The 24,065-nt window shown below is 46.1% G+C and overlaps 1 long non-coding RNA gene across 1 annotated transcript; it reads left to right on the forward strand.

Annotated features, from left to right (window-relative positions):
- Window positions 1-21,334: 21,334 nt before the first annotated feature.
- Window positions 21,335-21,839, forward strand: LOC114567528 (uncharacterized). Its single transcript, XR_003694190.1, has 3 exons — window positions 21,335-21,399; window positions 21,490-21,638; window positions 21,734-21,839. It is a non-coding gene; the product is annotated as an uncharacterized LOC114567528 (long non-coding RNA).
- The last annotated feature ends 2,226 nt before the right edge of the window (window positions 21,840-24,065 follow it).

The raw sequence follows: 24,065 nt of genomic DNA on the forward strand, positions 1-24,065 counted from the left end.
CAACAAATGCATATTCACACGGTAAAAACAACATTTTATCTACTGATGTTTCACCACCTTTTGTCTCAGGTACAGCGTTATCTCTGGGCAAAACACACAAATGTGATGTGGATTGATAGACAAATTGTCAACCTGTAGTCATCAAGCTGCGTTCGGACTACAGGCCCCAGAAACATCAGTACACGCTAAAACAGGAAGAAATCCGACCGTGTTTTTAACTCTTTATTGACGGATGGGGTTTATAGTTCCGTGTTTAGATTCTCCAACACGTACACTTATTCTCTCAAGTAAGATAAATAAGAAGACTCATTTTTATTACAAATGTTAAAGTTTTGTTTCATTCAGGACCTTCGAGCAGTAAATGCAGTGGGTCTCGAGCTCGAGCACCTAATGTCTCCCACAGCTAAACATAACATTCTGCAGGGAATGTTAAAGGTTTTGATTCTCTGTTGTTTCGTCTAACGTTTCTCTTTCCTCAGAGTTCCAGTAGAAAAGACGTTTTATAGTTCTGGGTGATGGTAAGCTGTACACCTTGACACACCTTTCAGGAATACATTGAGTTGTTAATTAATGATGCCATAAATTACAGAAAGAATAACAGTGTGTTTATATGTACCCTGGAGAGATCCTTCTTTCTTTGACAGAGGACAGCCAGAGGAGGAGACACACACACACACACACACCACACAGAGATAAGGTACAAGCTAAAACCAAACATGAGTAGTACAAGTGAAATTTTGGTTTAAAGAAAAAATATGTGATATGTTTCCCGTAACAGGTAACGATTTGGATAAATAGATGTTCAAAGTACACGTGATTAGGTGTGCTTTAGAAGGCTAAAAACTTTAAGTTGTAATGATTCTTGGAACTAGCAGATAGTAATTAGTGTTACTTTGGTTTGTAAACTGTAGATAAAAAATGACATAAACAATGTATTTTGGGTAATTCGTCTTAGTTTAATGGTGATATTGAATAAATGAAGGTTTAAATGAGATTTAATCCTAAAAGCAGTACATTTCATGTCGTACTCTAATGAGTTTTTGAGTTGCTATATCAAAATTTGTTTTAACTAAATTAGTTGATGTTGACGTTGAAAAATTTACTGAGGTGAAAAGTCCCCTAAAGAAATTATTTATTGAACTTTTGTTACGGATAAACAGGATTTGCTGTTAAACCTAGAACAATGTTAATGGCTAGAATATTAAACAGATTAATTATATTTGAGTCATGAGCTTTGTCATGTCTCAAATAGGAGGGATGTAGTAGCAATGATAAATAAGTGGTTTAATAAAGAGAAAGGGAAAAGTAGCAAGGGAAATAAATAGTGTTAAATAATTTTTCTAAAGACGTTTGAAACACTTGTTGTGACATCGCTGTAGCTCCAGTTTAAAAGACCTTGAATAACAAAAGTGCTAGAATAGTTAACAATTGTACATTTAAAGAAAAAATCTTTATTTATACATAGGTAGGGAGAGGCCCATAATAAAAAACACCTATTTTTTCCACGGCAGTATAAGGGAAATTATAGGATAGGTTAGGTTATTGCGTGAGAATTTTCTTCTGCTCTTTTGGCCATGAGAATCCAGGTGTCAAGCCTGGGGATTCCGTGGTGATAACAACTTCAGGAGGAAGGATTGGCAGATAGACGGTGAAAGAGACCTTCGCGATCGTTCCAGTGACAGGGCAGTGAAAGGTTCCAGGGAGAGTCACCTGGATACACGCATCACTACAAAAAGGTTCTGGAGGAGAAGAGGACAGGTTTTTCTACAAACTGCAACAAGTGACGAGCAGATCCTCTGCTGAGTCACCCACGTGCCATTTCTGATGCGACAGGGAAAACTGGAGTGTTTTCTCACTGTTTGCAACACGTTGAGAGAGGAGAAAAACGAGAAGTTTTTCCAAGCAGGAAAAACCAGAAGCTACATATTGGTATTGTAGCCTGCTGTTTAAAATCATTTCAGAAGACAGCAGTGATACTGATCTCTTCTCTGACAACCACAGTACATTCTCTGACAGTGACAGCAGAATACACTTCACGATTGTAGAGGACACACCACCTCTCTCTGAACACACACACACTCACTGCACATTCTTTTGATGAGCATCTGACATTCCTCTGTGACTCAGAGCAGTGTGCTTACACACACACACACACATGGAGCAGATGGACAGAAAGGACTGCAACAGGTACCCTTCAAGAAGAACACCGGGGGGGTTTCCACATTTGTAGTGTGTTTATTCTTCATTACTGCATTTACGATTTTCTATTGCATTTATGGTTTTTGCGTTTTATTTTTGATGAGAGAAAAATATGATAAGTACGAGTACAGAGCTAATATTACTGTAATGATTAACTCACGTCCACTCTTATGTTCCAATAATGGGCATTAGGATGGTTGGCATACGAATGCTACTAAATTGGGGCTAATTGGGGTTTTGTACTTTATTTGGTTCCTCATGACCACACAAATCTAACTGATAGATTATTGATAAAGAAAGTAAATTATTCCTAAACAGCAATATTGTTAATATTGAACAAAGTTAAGTATAAAGACCTAAGCCATTTTGTTGTGTGCTTTAGAACTTAGGAAAAGTTTTGATTTGATGATTTTTGTTCACTATTTCTTCGCTCACAGAAATAAGCTATTTCCAGTGAAACCACACACATAGAATAACTGAATTTTATTTGTGCTGTGACAGCACTTAATGATGGTAGAGACAAGGAGGGGTCAGTCTTATTCTGATTCTTCTCAACTTTCACTCTGTGAGAGCTTTGATAATTGCACTGAGCGTGTTTCAATTGATTTCTATTAAATTAACCAAAGGAGGGAAGCATTTGATGGCATTGGATAATTTAATTATCAGCTTTATGGAAAATTTGACTTTGCCGTATGGGTAGATATGAAATTAGTAAATGTTCACACTTCACACCAGGTTATTTTAATGTTTAAATACATAACACATTATTTACACAAATTATAAGGCAATAGTCTGATGTGACATTAACCAGTGACAAATAGGAGGGTTTTTAGCAGATTATGTTTGGTCTTCAAATTTGTTTTTGTTTTGTTTGCTATGTCGTTACTCTAATCAAGAAAAAGAGTTCACTTCATTCTTATGGTAAATATGATTGAGCCTTCTGACGTATTTCGTCTTTCTGAATATGATAATAATGTTTGGACACTGTCTCTGATACTGTGGGAGATTGATTCATTTTGTTTTATTCTTTGACGTGGATATTTGCTACTATTTAAAAGAGGGTTTTTTGTACCTTTCCATTTAACATGTAAGAAACAAACATGAATATCTATAAGGTTGAATATTAACAAGTAAAGTTTGGTTATGTGATTAATTCTATAATAAGGGTTGAATCTTTAAAAGTAAAATTTATTTTTGTGATTATTTTGTAATCAAAAGGGTGAACTGTGGTGGCAAATTTTATTTTAACCATTTGTTTAATGATATTGACCATTTATTTAAAGATTGTTTTAAACCTCCACATAATCCTGTTCCTTCCTGTAGACTTAAAGGCACCAGTGAGAGAGCTGGCCTTGTAGACTGTGAGCAATAGCATAAGTTATTTTCGCCAAAGAATTGCAACTCCTCATTTGTTTATTTCTCGCAGATAAAGTGAAGAAGGCTATAACACTGTGTGAACCGTATCTCTTTCTGTCTCCTGAGATAAGCAGGTGTTTTGTCTAATGTAGGAGACACAGGAGCAGAATGGAAGGTTGTAAAATCATCTGACTGTCTATGGTATTTTTTAGAAAAGTGGCAGCATGCTAAAGATATTTGAAGAGGGGTGGCTTAACGAGAGTTTCTTCACTATAAGATGTTTTGATTTTTAGGTTTCTAGTTAGGAAAGACATTTTCAGTTGTGCTGCGTGTACCTTTGAAACTGTGTTTTCTCCATTTGCAAATGTGAATAAATACTCAAAGACCAAACTTTGGTTTAATTCTCAAACAGTCGTTATTCGTTTTCATTTGATCATTGATATTTATAAATGCTGCTGCTTCATAAAAACAAAACTTCCACCACACTATCTATCTATCTATCTATCTACTGGACTTGCGCACATCCTGTTGTACTGGAATTCCCCTGCTTTCCCTGAACTAAGCTGTGGAAATGTCATAATACAACGTCTGTCTGTCTGTCGGTAAGGTGTAGCCTGGCTTAGCCTGTTTCTATTAACCTTTAAAGGAGATGGTCCCAGAACATAAATTTGAATAAAATGTTGGTTCATATATACATATTAACTATGTAAGGGATAATGTAGAGAGACGGTTGTTATAGCTGAAGCCATGTAGCATTGGGCTAATGGTAATTTCTTTACTAATTAAAAGTTAGTGACGTGATGAACACCTTTACTTCCCTGAGGCTATAAACAGACACAAGTACAGATAGGCTTCACCCAGTACTGAAGAATGACACACAAGCAGACATAATGGAATCTATTTCCAGTAAATATTTTTGGTATTTCAACCACACCTGCACATATTTGTATAACCAATGTTATTTCCAACCTGTCTTATCTGATTAAACATTTTTATTTACTGCAGTGGATGTCAGTAAAAGACATTTTAGTAATTTAATGATGAATATAAGGGGTTATGTTATTAATATAAGAGGCTCTCATGTACATTGTGTTTTTGCCGAAATGTCAATGACATGTATGACAATAGTTACAGTTTAAAATAATTGTTTTGATGATTTTATTGTTTGAATAGTTTGTTGAATTATTACTATGGCTTGTTATAGGCTGCATGATCGTGCCCTTGACACAAAAAAGTAGAGCTTTTCTTATTTAAATCTGCACACATTTAATAAATAATGGATAACTTCCTTCATGTTAAAGACAGTAGAATTCTCACACTAAACCAAGTCCAGCTAATTCCAGAGAAACAATTTACGGTTTAATAAAAAAAGGTAGTGGATGCGTCACTTGTCACAATTGAGACTGACTGTTAGTGGTAAGCACCGAAGAATTACCGAGAATTAAAGACACACCTTGTAATTTAGGAAGATCCCAGTAATAACATGCTATTCACCCAGTCACAATGTCAGTAAAGCCTAAAATTACAGGGCAGCTTTTCGCGGCACAAACCTGCAGGAAGATATGTGGCTTTATTTGCAGAGACCTGCCTGGGCACTTCCTAAAAATAGTTTTGTGATTGCTTTCAGAAAATGCAATTGTAAAGTTGCATGAATTGGCATACTAATTACTACATTTGGTAATTGTGGCAGATGCACTGACACAGCAATGATAAGTGTCACAAAGATGAATCGAGAAGCTGATTATATGCAACACTATGCATCTTTAACCTAAAGAGAGAATTGGGTAGGCATTGTGCTAAATTAGTTTGAATCATACTTACACGTGATTTCTATCACGTGAACTCCTATTGAGAGCAGCTGACAATAAACATGTATTCTATTCTATTCAGATGATCAAAACTCCGCATATCAGTATCAACACATCATTACAGTCCCTTACACAGGCTAAAAAAGTGTATTGAACATATCAATTAGTGGATGTGCCAAAGGTTATACAGGTTTATGCAGCCGTGTTCAAACTAGTAATTTCTATTGATATCGTAATTGGGCTCGGGCGTGGCATGTTGTCTCTATAGCCCTCCCCTCCCTGCAACAACAACAACTCTAAACTGGCTTTTCTGCTTTGTAAGTGTGAAACTACAGTTCAAACTCCGTGTTCAGAGTCACTGGTAAAGAATGTGGATCAGTGTTTCCCAAAGCCTAAGACAAGGTCCTCAAATGTCTTGTTTTGTCTACAGTTCAAATATATTCAGTTTACTGTCACAGAGGAGAAGAAACTAGAACATATTCACATTCAAGAAACTGAAATCAGAGAAAATGTACCTTTTTAAAAAAAAAATGACTCAAACTGATCAAACATAATCAACTATCAAAATAGTTAGATGATGAATTTAATAGTTGATAACTAATCAGATAAATGATTAATCTTTGCAGGTCTATTTCCATCACCAACCAAGGCCAAAATAACCACTATTGCTGCTTTGTACCTGTTGTAGAAGTCCCAGATATGTCGGGAAACCAAAAGGTTTTAAGTCTGGGTTCATAACATCAAAAAGGACGCACACAGCTCAGTGAATTTCACCGCCCACTGACGGCCACAATCATTTTTTCCTCCAATTTCTGATTCAACAACCTTATGGATGCCAGGGAAATCTCAACGCTGATAGGCTTTTCCCACATAGCTAGGGATGCAACTAACAATTCTTTTCTTTGTCGATTAATCTGTTGATTCTTTTGCCAATAAATAGATAATTTGTTTTGTCCATAAAATGTCAGAAATTGGTGAAACATGTCGATCAGTGTTTCCCAGAGTCTAAGATGACGTCCTCACATGTCTTGTTTTGTCCACAACTTGGCGTCGCCCAGCACAAATTCACGTCTTTGCATTGACTTTGTATGTAAACAATTTGTGTTTGGTGTGAAGACACCATATGAAGTCTTGGTCACAATTTGTGTCAGACTGTATAAGGCATGTCATCAAATCATGTCATCCATCTCTGCTGCCCACACGTTCTGAAACCAATCAAAGCACTAAAGAAAATTTGGCGATAGAGCTGACACATCTATACATTAAAAAAACTCAAGAGGAGAAGAAGGAAAGCGTAAAGTCAGTCTCTAAAAGATGGTGTATACTAAGCGGTAAAAGATAATGACATTTAAATGAATTAATCCACTGCTGGAGAGCAACATTTGGAAATTTATCCTGATGAAAGCCAAAAGATTGTCTTTATTATTGGACCAAAGTGTGTGTCAATAGTAGAGAGTAAAGTGTCAATAAATCAGATCAATATAAGAAATCAATTCAATAATGACCCCGGTATTTTAACCTTAGATACTGTTGCTGTTTGCTCCTAAAGGTGTGGTACTTCCAGTCTCTAATACATACAAATAAAAAGTAAAGACATAAGCTACAGAAAGATGAAAAGGCATGGTGCAATCTTATCAGGAAAATTAACAAATATTTATAATGACATCAAAAATAACTTTGCCAAAATATAAAATCAAAGGCTGTATATTAAAAGGTAATGTTTTTGGAAATGTCTCCACCAGGTTCACTTTTGAACCTAAACAAAACAAGTATGAATAGGGAGGGGTGGCTGCACCTTGAAATACATGACATTGTGTGGAGCCTGATGTCGTATTACCTGTTTTGTGTGAATGGTTATATAAGGTGATGTGTTGTCAGTGGATGCCATTCATCAGCAATCAGAAACAGGTGGAATTACAGCTTCAATCACTGCAGTCAAGACAAATCTTCAGCAGACCTGTAAGTATTTAACGGATGAATATTTATCCAATTTCATTTAATGCAAGGGGTGTTTCCTGTCATTCTGTAATTACATTGCATTTATCTTTGATAAGTCATCATAATAATCATTACAAACGATTATGTGATTGTTGGTGTTACACTTATTGGCACTTATTAAAAAGTGTTCTTAATTTGAAGACTTTAATTATTTACTTGTATGTGTCTACAGCTACAACTATGTTGTGTATGTTGGTATTAGACAGATGTTTTTTTAACTTAAAAGTTTACTTAACCCTCCTGTTATCCTTGGGGTCAATTTGACCCCATTCAATGTTTAACATCTCTAAAAAAGTGCTTGACATCATTTTTTTTGCTTCATATTGAATGACTTTTTCTAATTTAATGGGGACAACTGGGTAAACATAAAATTAACATGATGATATATTTTCAATGTCCTGTATGCATTTTGTACGCATCGGTGTTCCTTGGGGTCAATTTGACCCCAGGGTGTTTTAGCTGTAAAAAATATAGAAAATATGAACATTTTACACAAATTTGCTGAGGTTGTTTTGGCTGATATTGCAGCCTTATAAACCATTTCTCTTGGTGCGTGATGTGCTCTCTCTGTACACTCACTTTCATTTGAAAATGGCCTGCAAGAAAAGGTTTTCTGTCAGCAAAGTTTTGTCACAGCTCTTTGACACTGAAAGTGACATAGAGGAGAATGTGTCAGGGACTGAGCATAATGTTGAGGAAGACCCTGATTATGAGGCATCCTCCTCTGAAGACAATGAGACTCTTGGGGTTGACCCTCCTTCCAAAAATGGGAAATTATTATTGTCCCTCTCCCCACATGAACAACAGGGTAGACTCATTGCTGCTAATGTGAAAAATGATTCCAGGCCCCACCAGATATGCTGTCAGCCATGTCCATCCATAAATCCATCCATTTGAGCTTATCCATGACACCATCAGTTCCAGCAAAAATCCCTTGAGATGACAAATTAACCAGCTAGTCACTGGGGATGTGGACAGTTGGAAGGCCAGGTTGGAGTGATAGGCCTCCACCTAGTCCTGGGTTGCTCCCAGGCCTCCTCCCAGCTGGAGTATACAAGTCAAAAAGTGGGGCAACAGCAAACCTTTGGAATGGCTCCTTTGAAACTGGAAGAGCATATTTCCAGCCACTATGTCTCGGAAAACATTCAATGTTTTCTGACAAATTCTAAGGGAGACGCCAGCCACCCTCCTGAGGACAAGTGGGTACCCTGGATTACCCTTTCTTACAATCATGACCCTTCATGACCATGGATGAAGGTAGGTTGCATTTCTTTTCAATTTAAGATCGAGATTTTGTAGTTTCAATAGTCTAATAGGTATTCTGGATGTGTCCACAACGGTGCGATAGATTGAATGCAATCAACATTTTTCTAGTTGCCAGTTTAGGCTATCAACATAAAAATTTGGTAAAAGTTTTTAATCCCAACATTTTCTCCATTGTCCCCTCACTGGGGTCAAACACAACCCCAAGGTACTTGAACTCCTTCACTTGGGGTAAGGACTCATTCCCTACCTGGAGAAGGCATTCCATCGGTTTCCTGCTGAGAACCATGGCCTCAGATTTAGAGGTGCTTGATCCTCATCCCAACATTTTTCACACTCGGTAGGAACCGATCCAGTGAGTGCTGGTATTCGCAGGCTCGATGATGCCATCAGGACCACATCATCTGCAAAGAGCATTGAGATCCCCAGCCCACCAAACTGCAACCCCTCCCCACCCAAACTAAACCGATATCCTGTCCATAAATACTACAAACAGGATTGGTGACAAAGCATTAGCCCTGGCGGAGGCCAACCCTCACCTGAAAAGAGTCCGACTTACTACCGAGAACCCGGACACAGCTCTCGCTTTGGTTGTACAGAGATTGGATGGCCCTGAGAAGAAACCCCTCACCCCATACTTTAATGCAGCACCTCCCACAGTATCTCCCGGGGACCCGGTCATACGCCTTCTCCAAATCCATAAAAAACACATGTAGCCCAAAAAATAATCTTGGGCATACTCCCAGGCTCCCTCCAGGATCCAATTTACTAAGTGAAGAGCTGGTCCGTTGTTCCACGACCAGGACGGAATCCGCATTGTTCCTCCTCAACCCGAGGTTCGACTATCGGCCGAACCCTCCTTTCCAGCACCTTGGAGTAGACTTTACCAGGGAGGCTGAGAAGTGTGATACCCCTATAATTTAAAACACACCCTCTGGTCCCCCTTTTAAAAAAGGGGGAACCACCACCCCAGTCTGCCACTCCTTTGGCACCGTCCCAGACTTCCAAAAATGTTGAAAAGGCGTGTCAACCAGGACAGCCCCTCCACACCCAGAGCCTTGAGCATTTCTGGACGGATCTCATCAATTTTGGGGCTTTGCCACTGTGTAGTTGTTTGACTACATCAGTGACTTCCGCCTGGGAAATCGACGTTTACAATCCCCCATTATCCTCCAGCTCTGCCTCTAACATAGAGGGTGATTAGTCGGATTCAGGAGTTCCTCAAAGTGCTCCTTCCACCGAAAAATTACCTCCTCAGTTGAGGTCAACAGTGTCCCATCCTTACTGTACACAGCTTGGATGGAACCCTTTTCCTGAGGTGGGTGGCGAACAGTTTTCCAGAAGCACTTTGGTGCCGACCAAAAGTCCTTCTCCATGTCTTCTCCAAACTTCTCCCACACCCGCTGCTTTGCCTCTTTCACGGCAGATTTGCAGCCCTTCGGGCCCTTCGGGTACCCTGCAACTGCCTGGAGTCCTCCGGGATAACATATCCCGGAAAGACTCCTTCTTCAGTGGACGGCTTCCCTGACCACCGTTGTCCACCACGGTGTTCGTGGGTTACCGCCCCTTGAGGCACCTAAGACCCTAAGACCACAGCTCCTCGCTGCAGCTTCAGCAATGGAAACTTTGAACATTGTCCACTCGGGTTCAATGCCCCCAGCCTCCACAGGGATGCATAAAAATCCGCCCGGAGGTGTGAGTTGAAAGTCTGTTGGACAGGGGCCTCCTCCAGACGTTCCCAATTTACCCGCACTACACGTTTGGGCTTACCAGGTCTGTCCAGAGTCTTCCCCACCCTCTGACCCAACTCACCACCAGATGGTGATCGGTTGACAGCTCTGCCCCTCTCTTCACCGACAAGTGTCCAAAACATACGGCCTCAGATCAGATGAAACGATTATGAAATCGATCATTGACCTTCGGCCTAGGGTGCTCTGGTACCAGGTACACTTATGAGCATCCCTATGTTCGAACATGGTGTTCAACATTATAGACAGTCCATGACTAGACCAGCACAGAAGTCCAACAACAAACAACCACTCTGGTTTAGATCAGGGAGGCCGTTCCTCCCAATCACGCCTCCAGGTGTCTCCATCATTGCCCACGTGTGCGTTGAAGTCCCCCAGCAGAACAATGCCCCAACGACCCCACTGGAGCCCCATGCAGGACTCCAGTCAAGGTCTCCAAGAAACGAATACTCCGAACTCCTGTTTGGTGCATATGCACAAACAACAGTCTGCCCCCCCCACAACCACAGCAGGCCAGGGAGGCGACCCTCTCGTCCCACCGGGTAAACTCCAACACAGCTGGCCAGCCGGGGCTTGTGAGTATCCCCCCACCCCCGCCCGGCGCCTCACACCCTGGGCAACTCCGGAGAAGAAAAGAGTCCAACCCCTATCCAGGAGTATGGTTCCAGAACCAAGACTGTGCGAGAGGTAAGCCCCACCAGATCTAACAACAGCGCCCACCTCCCGCACCAGTTCCGGCTCCTTCCCCACAGAGAGGTGACGTTCCACGTCCCCAGAGCCAGCGTCTGCTGCCCGGGTCTGGTCCGTCGAGGCCCCTGACCTTCACTGCCACCCATGTGGCCATGTCCACGACATAAAATCAGCATTTGAGCTTTACATGACACCATCAGTTGAAAAAGATATACTTGAGATGACAAATTTAGAGGGAAGTCATGTGTATGTGGACAGTTGGAAAGATGTGGATGTGACAGGCCTCCATGCCTACATTGGGTTGCTCATTTTGGCAGGAGTATACAAGTCAAAAAGTGAAGCAACAGCAAGCCTTTGGAATGCTGAAACTGGAAGGGCAATATTTCCAGCCACTATGTCTCTGAAAACATTCAATGTTTTCGTGACAAATTGGCAGCAATATGGGATGTATGGGACAAGTGGGTGCAGCAATTACCCTTTCTCTACAATCCAGACCCCCACGTGACTGTGGATGAAGGTCTGGTTGCATTTCTTTTCAATTTAAGTTTAATCAGAGAGATTTTGTAGTTTCAATAGTCACGTAATAGGTATTCTGGATGTGTCTGTGTGTGTGTGTGGTGTGGGGGGGTCGCTGTCAACATTTTTCTAGTTGCCAGTTTAGGCTATCAACATAAAAATTTGGTAAAAGTTTTTTAATTACCAACATTTTCTGGAAGTTTAAAATCCTGGGGTCAAATTGACCCCAAGGATAACGGATGTTACTAAATTTGAGGATAACAGGACGGTTAATGAAGAAAAAAAGCTTGTTTTCTTCCGGAAACAATGTAGACGCTTACGATAACACGACAGTACTTGTTTGTAGATCCTAACATTTATACGTGGTAGGTTGCATTTACAGTTAACAAGGTATTATTGTCTCAAAGGTGCCATAGTTACAGTTTTTCTCAATCGATTTGGTACATTTCTCCAAGCTCAGGTAACAGCTCTCAAAACCGTTAACACAGCAAACTAAACACACTCTTATGTTGGCGAAAAAGTTAAGCATTCACTGCACAATGAAACACAGCATTAAATTCTAGTAAAGCATTTATTCAAATTCAATATTAACACCAAAACTAAAAGTGTGTTCTCTGTTGATTTGATAACAAATTCAGCTGAAGATACACAAAGAAATAAAAAATACATGTTTTTCATTGAGTTCTTTAATGAGGAGTTCAGGTGTTTACAGATTTTTACAGTCGCTAGGATAAAGGTGGAAAAGCCCAAAAAATAATCTTTACAGTAAAAACAAATATGCACGCATTTACTAAACCCGAGAAAACAAAAATGTAGAGAGGCTTCAAGAAAAACTGCAGTGCAAAACACAATCTATGATCAATACAATATACTATTGTCTGTTGTATAAGGGCAGACCTGACACATTTAAAATAATGCAGTTTCTGTAATTCCATCTGATGTTAGTGTTTTTTATGACATTGTGCAGTGATTGACTAAATGTTCCTGTTGGGAGAGAACATGTGTTAGTGTTTTGGAAGAATTATTTGATTTTGAGACATGATTGCATTGTTTTGGTAGACATAGTGTATTGTGTTGTGAAAATCAGAGTTTAGTTTACAATGTGTGATTTTGAGCATGAAATTAACTGTTTTGCCAATTGTGTGTTGTAGGTGTGTTGGTGCGTTAAGAGTTTAGGAAAGTTGTTAAAAGTATTGAAAAAATTGTCATAGCAATCGTGAAAAACTGTAATCCCTGTAACTGAAATTATGAATAAGTATGGAACACTTACGAATGGTGTGAGAAACATACGTAGATGAAAACAATGTGAATGCTCACGATAATACAATGACAATCCTCATTTTTAGATCCTAACATTTATAAATGGTAGATGGCATTTACAGCTAACAAAGGATTATTGTCTCAAAGATGCAGTGGAGAATGTAATGAAATAGTGAATATAATGCTATTTAGTTGTCCTTGCTTAACTGAATCTGACAAAAATTATATTTGTTTCATCAGTATAGCACATCCCAAAATGATGATGAAGATCTATGTTCTCCTCATTCTGTGTGTTGGTAAGTTGTAAGATATTAAATTGAATTATGACGTGGTGAAAGTAGAATAAAAAATCGACAACATAAGTATAGAAAAAAATAATTTTTAATTTTCAGTGTTTTGGTTACTAATAATTTGTATTGTAACGCTGCAGGAATAACAACCATACCCACAGTTGCACAAACGACAACCACAATTCCTCCAACGACAACCACAGCTGCCCCAACGACAACAACAGCTGCCCCAACGACAACAACAGCTGCCCCAACGACAACCACAGCGGACCCCACGACAACAACAGTTGCACCAACGACCACCACAGCTGCCCCAACGACAACAACAACTGCCCCAACAACAACCACAGCTGCTCCAACGACAACAACAGCTGCTCCAACGACAACAACAGCTGCTCCAACGACAACAACAGCTGCTCCAACGACCACCACAGCTGCTCCAACGACCACCACAGTTGCTCCAACGACAACCACAGCTGCCCCAACGACCACCACAGTTGCTCCAACGACAACCACAGTTGCTCCAACGACAACAACAGCTGCCCCAACGACAACAACAGCTGCCCCCACGACAACCACAGCGGACCCCACGACAACAACAGTTGCCCCGACCACCACAGCTGCCCCAACGACAACAACAGCTGCCCCAACAACAACCACAGCTGCCCCAACGACCACCACAGCTTGCCCCAACGACAACAACAGCTGCCCCAACGACAACCACAGCTGCCCCAACGACCACCACAGCTGCCCCAACGACCACCACAGCTGCCCCAACGACAACAACAGCTGCCCCAACGACAACCACAGCTGCCCCAACGACCACCACAGTTGCCCCAACGACAACCACAGCTGCTCCAACGACAACCACAGCTGCCCCAACGACAACCACAGCGGACCCCACGACAACAACAGTTGCCCCAACGACCACCACAGCTGCCCCAACGACAACAACAGCTGCCCCAACGACCACCACAGCTGCTCCAACGACAACAACAGCTGCCCCAACGACCACCACAGCTGCCCCACAGCTGCCCAACGACAACCACAGCTGCCCCAACGACAACCACAGCTGCCCCAACGACAACCACAGCTGCCCCAACGACCACCACAGCTGCCCCAACGACAACCACAGCTGCCCCAACGACAACCACAGCTGCCCCAACGACAACCACAGCTGCCCCAACGACAACAACACAGCTGCCCCAACGACAACCACAGTTGCCCCAACGACAACCACAGTTGCCCAACGACCACAGCCGCCCCAACGACAACAACAGGCGCCCCAACGACAACCACAGCTGCCCCAACGACAACCACAGCTGCCCCAACGACCACCACAGCTGCCCCAACGACCACCACAGCCGCCCCAACGACAACCACAGCCGCTCCAACGACAACCACAGGCGCCCAAACGACAACAACAGGCGCCCCAACGACAACAACAGGCGCCCCAACGACAACAACAGGCGCCCACAACGACAACCACAGCCGCTCCAACGACAACCACAGTTGCTCCAACGACAACAACAGCTGCCCCAACGACAACAACAGCTGCCCCAACGACAACCACAGCTGCCCCAACGACAACAACAGTTGCCCCAACGACAACCACAGCTGCCCCAACGACAACCACAGCCGCCCCAACGACAACCACAGTTGCCCCAACGACAACCACAGCGACCCCAACGACAACCGACAGCTGCCCCGACAACACCACGACAAGCTGCCCCAACGACAACCACAGCTGCCCCAACGACAACCACAGCTGCCCCAACGACCACCACAGTTGCCCCAACGACAACCACACACGACAACCACAGTTGCCCAACGACAACCACAGCTGCCCCAACGACAACCACAGGTGCCCCAACGACAACCACAGTTGCCCCAACGACAACCACAGCTGCCCCAACGACAACCACAGCCGCTCCAACGACAACCACAGCTGCCCCGACAACACCACAGCTGCCCCAACGACAACCACAGCTGCCCCAACGACAACCACAGCTGCCCCCCACAGCGACAACCAACAGCTGCCCCAACGACAACCACAGCTGCCCCACGACAACCACAGCCCCAACGACAACCACAGCCGCCCCAACGACAACCACAGCCGCTCCAACGACAACCACAGCTGCCCCAACGACAACCACAGCTGCCCCAACGACAACCACAGCTGCCCCAACGACCACCACAGCTGCCCCAACGACCACCACAGCTGCCCCAACGACCACCACAGCTGCCCCAACGACAACCACAGCTGCCCCAACGACAACCACAGCTGCCCCAACGACAACCACAGCTGCCCCAACGACAACCACAGCTGCCCCAACGACAACCACAGTCGCCCCAACGACAACCACAACCACAGTGCCCCAACGACAACCACAGTTGCCCCAACGACAACCACAGTTGCCCCAACGACAACCACCACAGCTGCCCCAACGACAACCACAGTTGCTCCAACGACAACCACAGTTGCCCCAACGACAACCACAGTTGCCCCAACGACAACCACAGCTGCCCCAACGACAACCACAGCTGCCCCAACGACAACCACAGCTGCCCCAACGACAACCACACGACGACAACCACAGTTGCCAGCGACAACCACAGTTGCTCCAACGACAACCACAGCTGCCCCAACGACAACCACAGTTGCCCAACGACAACCACAGCTGCCCCAACGACAACAACAGCCCAACGACAACCGACGACAACAGTCGCTCCAGCGACAACAACACAGACGACAACCAACGACAACCACAGCCGCTCCAACGACAACAACAGGCGCCCCAACGACAACCACAGCTGCCCCAACGACAACACACGACACCACAGTTGCCCCAACGACAACCACAGCTGCCCAACGACAACAACACACTGCCCCCAACCACAGCTGCCCCACAACCACAGCTGCCCCAACGACAACCACAGCTGCCCCAACGACAACCACAGGCCCCAACGACAACCACAGCTGCCCCAACGACAAACAGCTGCCCCAACGACAACCACAGCTGCCCCAACGACAACAACAGCTGCCCCAACGACAACCACAGCTGCCCCAACGACAACCACAGTTGCCCCAACGACAACCACCACCCCAGCCCCCAACGACAACCACAGTTGCTCCAACGACAACCACACAACGACAACAACACAGCCCCAACGACAACCAACAGGCCCCAACGACAACCACAGCTGCCCCAACGACAACCACAACCTCCAACACCACAGCACGCCCCAACGACAACCACAGCTGCCCCAACGACAACCACAGCTGCCCCAACGACAACCACAGCTGCCCCAACGACACCACAGTTGCAACGACAACAACCACAGCCGCCCCAACGACAACCACAGCCCAACGCCCCACACGCCCCCAAACGACAACAGCTGCCCCAACGACAACCACAGCTGCCCCAACGACAACCACAGCTGCCCCAACGACAACCACAGCTGCCCCAACGACAACCACAGCCGCCCCAACGACAACCACAGCTGCCCAACGACACAGCTGCCCCAACACAACCTGCCCCAACGACAACCACAGCTGCCCCAACGACAACCACAGCTGCCCCAACGACAACCACAGCCGCTCCAACGACAACAACAGGCGCCCCAACGACAACAACAGGCGCCCCAACGACAACCACAGGCGCCCCAACGACAACCACAGCCGCTCCAACGACAACCACAGCCGCTCCAACGACAACCACAGCCGCTCCAACGACGACAACCACGACAACCACAGCTGCCCCAACAACCACACGACAACCACAGCTGCCCCAACGACAACCACAGCTGCCCCAACGACAACCACAGCTGGTCCAACGACAACCACAGTCGGTCCAACGACAACCACAGTCGCCTCCAACGACAACCACAGCTGCTCCAACGACAACCACAGCTGCCCCAACGACCACCACAGCTGCCCCAACGACAACCACAGCCGCTCCAACGACAACCACAGCCGCTCCAACGACAACCACAGCCGCTCCAACGACAACCACAGCCGCCCCAACGACAACCACAGCTGCCCCAACGACAACCACAGCTGCCCCAACGACAACCACAGCTGCCCCAACGACCACCACAGCCGCCCCAACGACAACCACAGTCGCTCCAACGACAACGACACAACGCCCCAACGACCACAGTCGGTCCAGCGACAACCAGCGACAACCACAGTCGCCCCAGCGACAACAACACAAACAGCCCCAACGACAACCACAGCGCCCCAAGCGACAACCACAGTCGGTCCAGCGACAACCACAGTCGGTCCAGCGACAACCACAGTCTGCCCCAGCGACAACCAACCAGCTGCCCCAACGACAACCACAGTCGCCCCAACGACAACCAACAGTCGGTCCAGCGACAACCACAGTCGGTCCAGCGACAACCACGGTCCAGCGACAACCACAGTCGGTCCAGCGACAACCACAGTCGGTCCAGCGACAACCACAGCTGCCCCAGCGACAACCACAGTCGGTCCAGCGACAACCACAGTCGGTCCAGCGACAACCACAGCTGCCCCAACGAACAACCACGACAACAACAGGCCCAGCGACAACCACAGCTGTCCAACGACAACCACAGTTGGTCCAGCGACAACCACAGTCGGTCCAGCGACAACCACAGTCGGTCCAGCGACAACCACAGTCGGTCCAGCGACAACCACAGTCGGTCCTGCGACAACCACAGTCGGTCCAGCGACAACCACAGCTGCCCCAACGACAACAACAGCTGCCCCAACGACAACAACAGCTGCCCCAACGACAACCACAGTCGGTCCAGCGACAACCACAGTCGGTCCAGCGACAACCACAGCTCCAGCGACAACCACAGTCGGTCCAGCGACAACCACAGTCGGTCCAGCGACAACCACAGCTGCCCCAACGACAACAACAGGCGCCCCAGCGACAACCACAGCTGCCCCAACGACAACCACAGTCGGTCCAGCGACAACCACAGTCGGTCCAGCGACAACCACAGTCGGTCCAGCGACAACCACAGTCGGTCCAGCGACAACCACAGTCGGTCCAGCGACAACCACAGTCGCCCCAGCGACAACCACAGTCGGTCCAGCGACAACCACAGTCGGTCCAGCGACAACAACAGCTGCCCCAACGACAACCACAACCACGGTCCAGCGACAACCACAGTCGGTCCAGCGACAACCACAGTTGGTCCAGCGACAACCACAGTCGGTCCAGCGACAACCACAGTCGGTCCAGCGACAACCACAGCTGCCCCCCAACGACCCACGACAACGACAGTCGGTCCAGCGACAACCACAGTCGGTCCAGCGACAACCACAGTCGGTCCAGCGACAACCACACCGACAACCACAGCCCAACGACAACCACAGTCGGTCCAGCGACAACCACAGTCGGTCCAGCGACAACCACAGTCGGTCCAGCGACAACCACAGTCGGTCCAGCGACAACCACAGACAACCACAGCCCCCAGCGGTCCAGCGACAACCACAGTCGGTCCAGCGACAACCACAGCGACAACCACAGCTGCCCCAACGACAACCACAGCGGCCAGCGACAACCACAGTCGGTCCAGCGACAACCACAGTCGGTCCAGCGACAACCACAGTCCAGCGACAACCACAGTCGGTCCAGCGACAACCACAGTCGGTCCAGCGACAACCACAGTCGGTCCAGCGACAACCACAGTCGGTCCAGCGACAACCACAGTCGGTCCAGCGACAACCACAGTCGGTCCAGCGACAACCACAGTCGGTCCAGCGACAACCACAGCTGCCCCAGCGACAACCACAGTCGGTCCAGCGACAACCACAGCGAGCGACAACCACAGTCGGTCCAGCGACAACCACAGTCGGTCCAGCCAACCACACGAGCGACAACAACAGGCGCCCCAGCGACAACCACAGCTGCCCCAACGACAACCACAGTCGGTCCAGCGACAACCACAGTCGGTCCAGCGACAACCACAGTGCGACAACCACAGCGACAACAACCACAGCTGCCCCAACGACAACCACAGTCGGTCCAGCGACAACCACAGTCGGTCCAGCGACAACCACAGCTTCCCCAACGACAACCACAGTCGGTCCAGCGACAACCACAGCTGCCCCAACGACAACAACAGTCGTCCAGCGACAACCCAGCGACAACCACACGTCGGTCAACAGCGACAACCACAGTCGGTCCAGCGACAACCACAGTCGGTCCAGCGACAACCACAGTCGGTCCAGCGACAACCACAGTCGGTCCAGCGACAACCACAGTCGGTCCAGCGACAACAACAGCTGCCCCAGCAACAACAACAGCTGCCCCAACGACAACCACAGTCGGTCCAGCGACAACCACAGTCGGTCCAGCGACAACCACAGTCGGTCCAGCGACAACCACAGTCGGTCCAGCGACAACCACAGTCGGTCCAGCGACAACCACAGTCGCCCCAACGACAACAACAGCTGCCCCAACGACAAACACAGTCGGTCCATTGACAACCACAGTCGGTCCAGCGACAACCACAGTCGGTCCAGCGACAACAACAGTCGGTCCAGCGACAACCACAGTCGGTCCAGCGACAACCACAGTCGGTCCAGCGACAACCACAGCTGCCCCAACGACAACAGCTGCCCCAACGACAACAACAGGCGCCCCAACGACAACCACAGTCGGTCCAGCGACAACCACAGTCGGTCCAGCGACAACCACAGTCGGTCCAGCGACAACCACAGTCGGTCCAGCGACAACCACAGTCGGTCCAGCGACAACCACAGCTGCCCCAGCGACAACACACAGCGACAACCACAGCTGCCCCAGCGACAACCACAGTCGGTCCAGCGACAACCACAGTCGGTCCAGCGACAACCACAGTCGGTCCAGCGACAACCACAGTCGGTCCAGCGACAACCACAGTCGGTCCAGCGACAACCACAGCTGCCCCAACGACAACCACAGTCGGTCCAGCGACAACCACAGTCGGTCCAGCGACAACCACAGCTGCCCCAACGACAACAACAGGCGCCCCAGCGACAACCACAGTCGGTCCAGCGACAACCACAGTCGGTCCAGCGACAACCACAGTCGGTCCATCGACAACCACAGCTGCCCCAACGACAACCACAGTCGGTCCAGCGACAACCACAGTCGGTCCAGCGACAACCACAGTCGGTCCAGCAACAACCACAGCTGCCCCAACGACAACCACAGTCGGTCCAGCGACAACCACAGCTGCCCCAACGACAACAACAGGCGCCCCAGCGTCAACCACAGTCGGTCCAGCGACAACCACAGTCGGTCCAGCGACAACAACAGTCGCCCCAGCGACAACAACAGTCGCCCCAGCGACAACAACAGTCGCCCCAGCGACAACAACAGTCGCCCCAGCGACAACCACAGTCGGTCCAGCGACAACAACAGTCGCCCCAGCGACAACCACAGTCGCCCCAGCGACAACCACAGTCGCCCCAGCGACAACCACAGTCGGTCCAGCGACAACCACAGTCGGTCCAGCGACAACCACAGTCGGTCCAGCGACAACCACAGCTGCCCCAACGACAACCACAGTCGGTCCAGCGACAACCCCAGTCGGTCCAGCGACAACCACAGCTGCCCCAACGACAACAACAGGCGCCCCAACGACAACAACAGTCGCCCCAACGACAACCACAGTCGGTCCAGCGACAACCACAGTCGGTCCAGCGACAACCACAGTCGGTCCAGCGACAACCACAGTCGGTCCAGCGACAACCACAGCTGCCCCAACGACAACCACAGCTGCCCCAACGACAACCACAGCTGCCCCAACGACAACCACAGCTGCCCCAACGACAACAACCGCTGCCCCAACGACAACCACAGCTGGCCCAACGACCACAACAGCCGCTCCAACGACAACCACAGCTGCACCTACAACTGTAGCACTCACAATATCTAGGCTGTCTTTCAGATCTGTTAAAGACACTTTTACAGACGACTTGCTGAATCCATCATCAGCAGCTTTTCAAAATCGAGCTGCATTGGTAAAGGGACAGGTAAGTCTCAGCCTCAGAACGAAATATTCTTGTACACCTATTGAATTACTTTATCAGAGAGCTCAAGCACTCACCAAAGAACTGAATAATCCCGTGACAGTCTACATATAAAAACGTCACTTGGTCAAATTTCCAGAAAGAATCGATGACAGAGACATTTAAATACAACTTCTTTTGTTTCTGCAGCTTGAACCTGTCTACCGAAGAACATACCCTTCATTCAGGTCCTTGGAAGTGGTGTCATTCAGGTAATTTAATTTATGTTCAGTTAATATCATTTAAGAATACTGGACTTGATCTGATATTTCAAACTATATTATGTGTTTCTCTTTCTGCAGAAGTGGATCAGTCATCACCAACATGGACCTTAGCTTTGCAAGCACGTCTGCCCCTAATAACACTCAGATTGCAAGCACTTTGGTCAACGCAGCTTCAAGTGTCAGTGGCTTCGACATTGAAAGCAGCTCTATCTCCGTGAATGGCATCTGTAAGCAATATTAAGTGCTACTTGATCAAAACAATTTAAAAAGGTACACAACTGTTTGTTAAACTAATGTTTTGTTTCATTCTCCTCATTTACAGCTTCGGGTGGAGTAAGCCACAAAATCAGTCTCGTCACTGCATCCTGCCTGGTACTGTTGTCATGGCTACTCTAAAGCAAGCAATAGCATCCGTGCTGAATTTCCATCAGATCATGACAGTCATGACTAATATGAAAAGGGAATTTGTTGTCAGTAAATATCCAAAATTCATGATTTCCCTAAGGCTTGACAGTTTCGGATAAATGTACTATCAAATGTAACTTTGCAAAACCCCTAGAGAGGTTAAACAATTGTGCAATACAAAATACAAATACAAAATTTAGCCTATATGCAGCCTACATGTGTGCATATATTTATGTAAATATTTAGGCATGTATGTGTGTGTATATGTGTATGTGTGTGCTACACACAAACTTGATGTATATTATTTTGACATAAGACAAGCATACATATAACTTTTACTAACTGCTGTTAACAGTGACACAGAACCATATGAGCCATATGCAGTGATTGGCCACAAGAATAAACAGCTCTTAATATATCTAATATATTCAAAGAGATATTTAATATCCATATTGCAGTTAATTTGTATTTGATTGCATTACACTGTAAGACATTTATTTTGTGTAAACTCTGCTGCACACTGTGGTGATTGTTGACTGTTGTCTGCATTTTCATGTGTGTTAATATTCCATCTAATATAAAAAAGTATTAAAGTGTGAAATACAAGTAACAGGAGTGTACTTGTGTTCGTATGATGCAGCTGAAATAGTTTCAAAAAGTGTAACAGTGTTTATTATACAACCCTGGCGCGAATTCTTCTTTTTTCCCTACAAACTTATTTTATACAATTATTATTTTTTGCTTTATTTTTTATGCTCTCATGCACAAACAAGTGGTGCTACTTGGCAACACTGTTCTGCAACACAGACCACAACAAACACAGAGAAGCAATGGTTCCACACCCAGTGTAGCGTTAGTGTTGAATCTCAGAGTGGAAGTGCTGGTTTTCTTTTAAGATTATTTTTTTGGGCAACATACACACTAATCTTTCAACATTTCATAGTGAACATACACAAACACACACACACTTGTATAACATGGTGATGTTTTAAAAAAAAAAAAAAAAAAAAAAAAAAGCTCTTAAAATAGTCTTCAGCGTAGTCATCAGGATGCGTTCAGGTACGGTACTAAGTGTAGGCCACCTGAGTCGCAGTGTTCAGTTCTAATGTTCACTGCCGGCCAATCACAACGGAGAACTGCCAGTCGTAGAAATATAAACATTTAAAATCACCATAAATGATTATTATTGTTCAATAAGGATTATAGGAATTTGATTATAGGATTATAAGGAATAATACAGGCAATAGGCTGATAAATGTCCTGAGTGCTGTCATCTCTTCCTTCCACCATGATTCAAACTTCAGTGCGTCTGCGTGGCAATTTCAGGAGACTTGGATGAAGCTGGGAAGGATTAAACACATGGTTTCCACACTGTTGTAATTCACTGTGATAATAATGATATTTTCAATGAAAATGGTAATTGTTATCATCAACATTTTGATTGTGGTTTACCGTTACACCGGTGGTTACATCCTTAGTTCCTGGGTAAAGAAACCGGTACAGGTACATTTCTTTTTAGATAATGCGTTGGAGCTTTTGTGTGATTGTGCAGCTTATGTTTCGTTTAGTGTTTATTTGTGTATACGTATGAGAGACTGGAAGAACCACACTTTCAGGGGCAACCCTTTCTCATTCCCAACTCGTAAAACAAGCAGGCTGAGTCAGTGTCTCTCAGCGTCAGATACAAACGCACTAAGCACCCTTCAGCCTGTGTATGGTACACACCGGTCAGAGCAGCAGCACCGCGGCGCTGTAAGATGACGTAGTATTAAGAGCAGTGGCGGTTCTACATTGAATTACACAGAGATGGTAAGGCAAAAGAAAAGAGGATTTGCACTTACCAGTTGTGTATTTTTCTTTCGGAATCCTTTTCGTCGATGCCTTTGGTTACTGAGATACTCAGGAGCAGCTCCAGTCTGGATACGTGAGGAAGGTTTGAGATACGTTGATTATTTATACAGAAGCATTTAATGAAATCTGGATTGAGGATATTTGGGATCAAGCAGTACAGTTCAACCACAATGCAGTGTCACATAGTGCCATCCCAACTCTGATGCATTCTGCATTTTAAAGAGGCATTTGTCTCATGCTGAACACATGTCAAGTTTGGGTGATGTAAAAACATCAATGGCCCCATATATTCATTTTAATAAATATTTTTGAAGCAATCTTTAAAGCAAGTTTAGGGGAAAAGGTATAGCTAAACATATTTACATTTCAGTTATCATACGTATTAAGTCCAGATGCAG

This window comes from Perca flavescens, chromosome 14 (assembly GCF_004354835.1).
Source record: "Perca flavescens isolate YP-PL-M2 chromosome 14, PFLA_1.0, whole genome shotgun sequence".
In the NCBI taxonomy this organism is placed as follows: domain Eukaryota; kingdom Metazoa; phylum Chordata; class Actinopteri; order Perciformes; family Percidae; genus Perca; species Perca flavescens.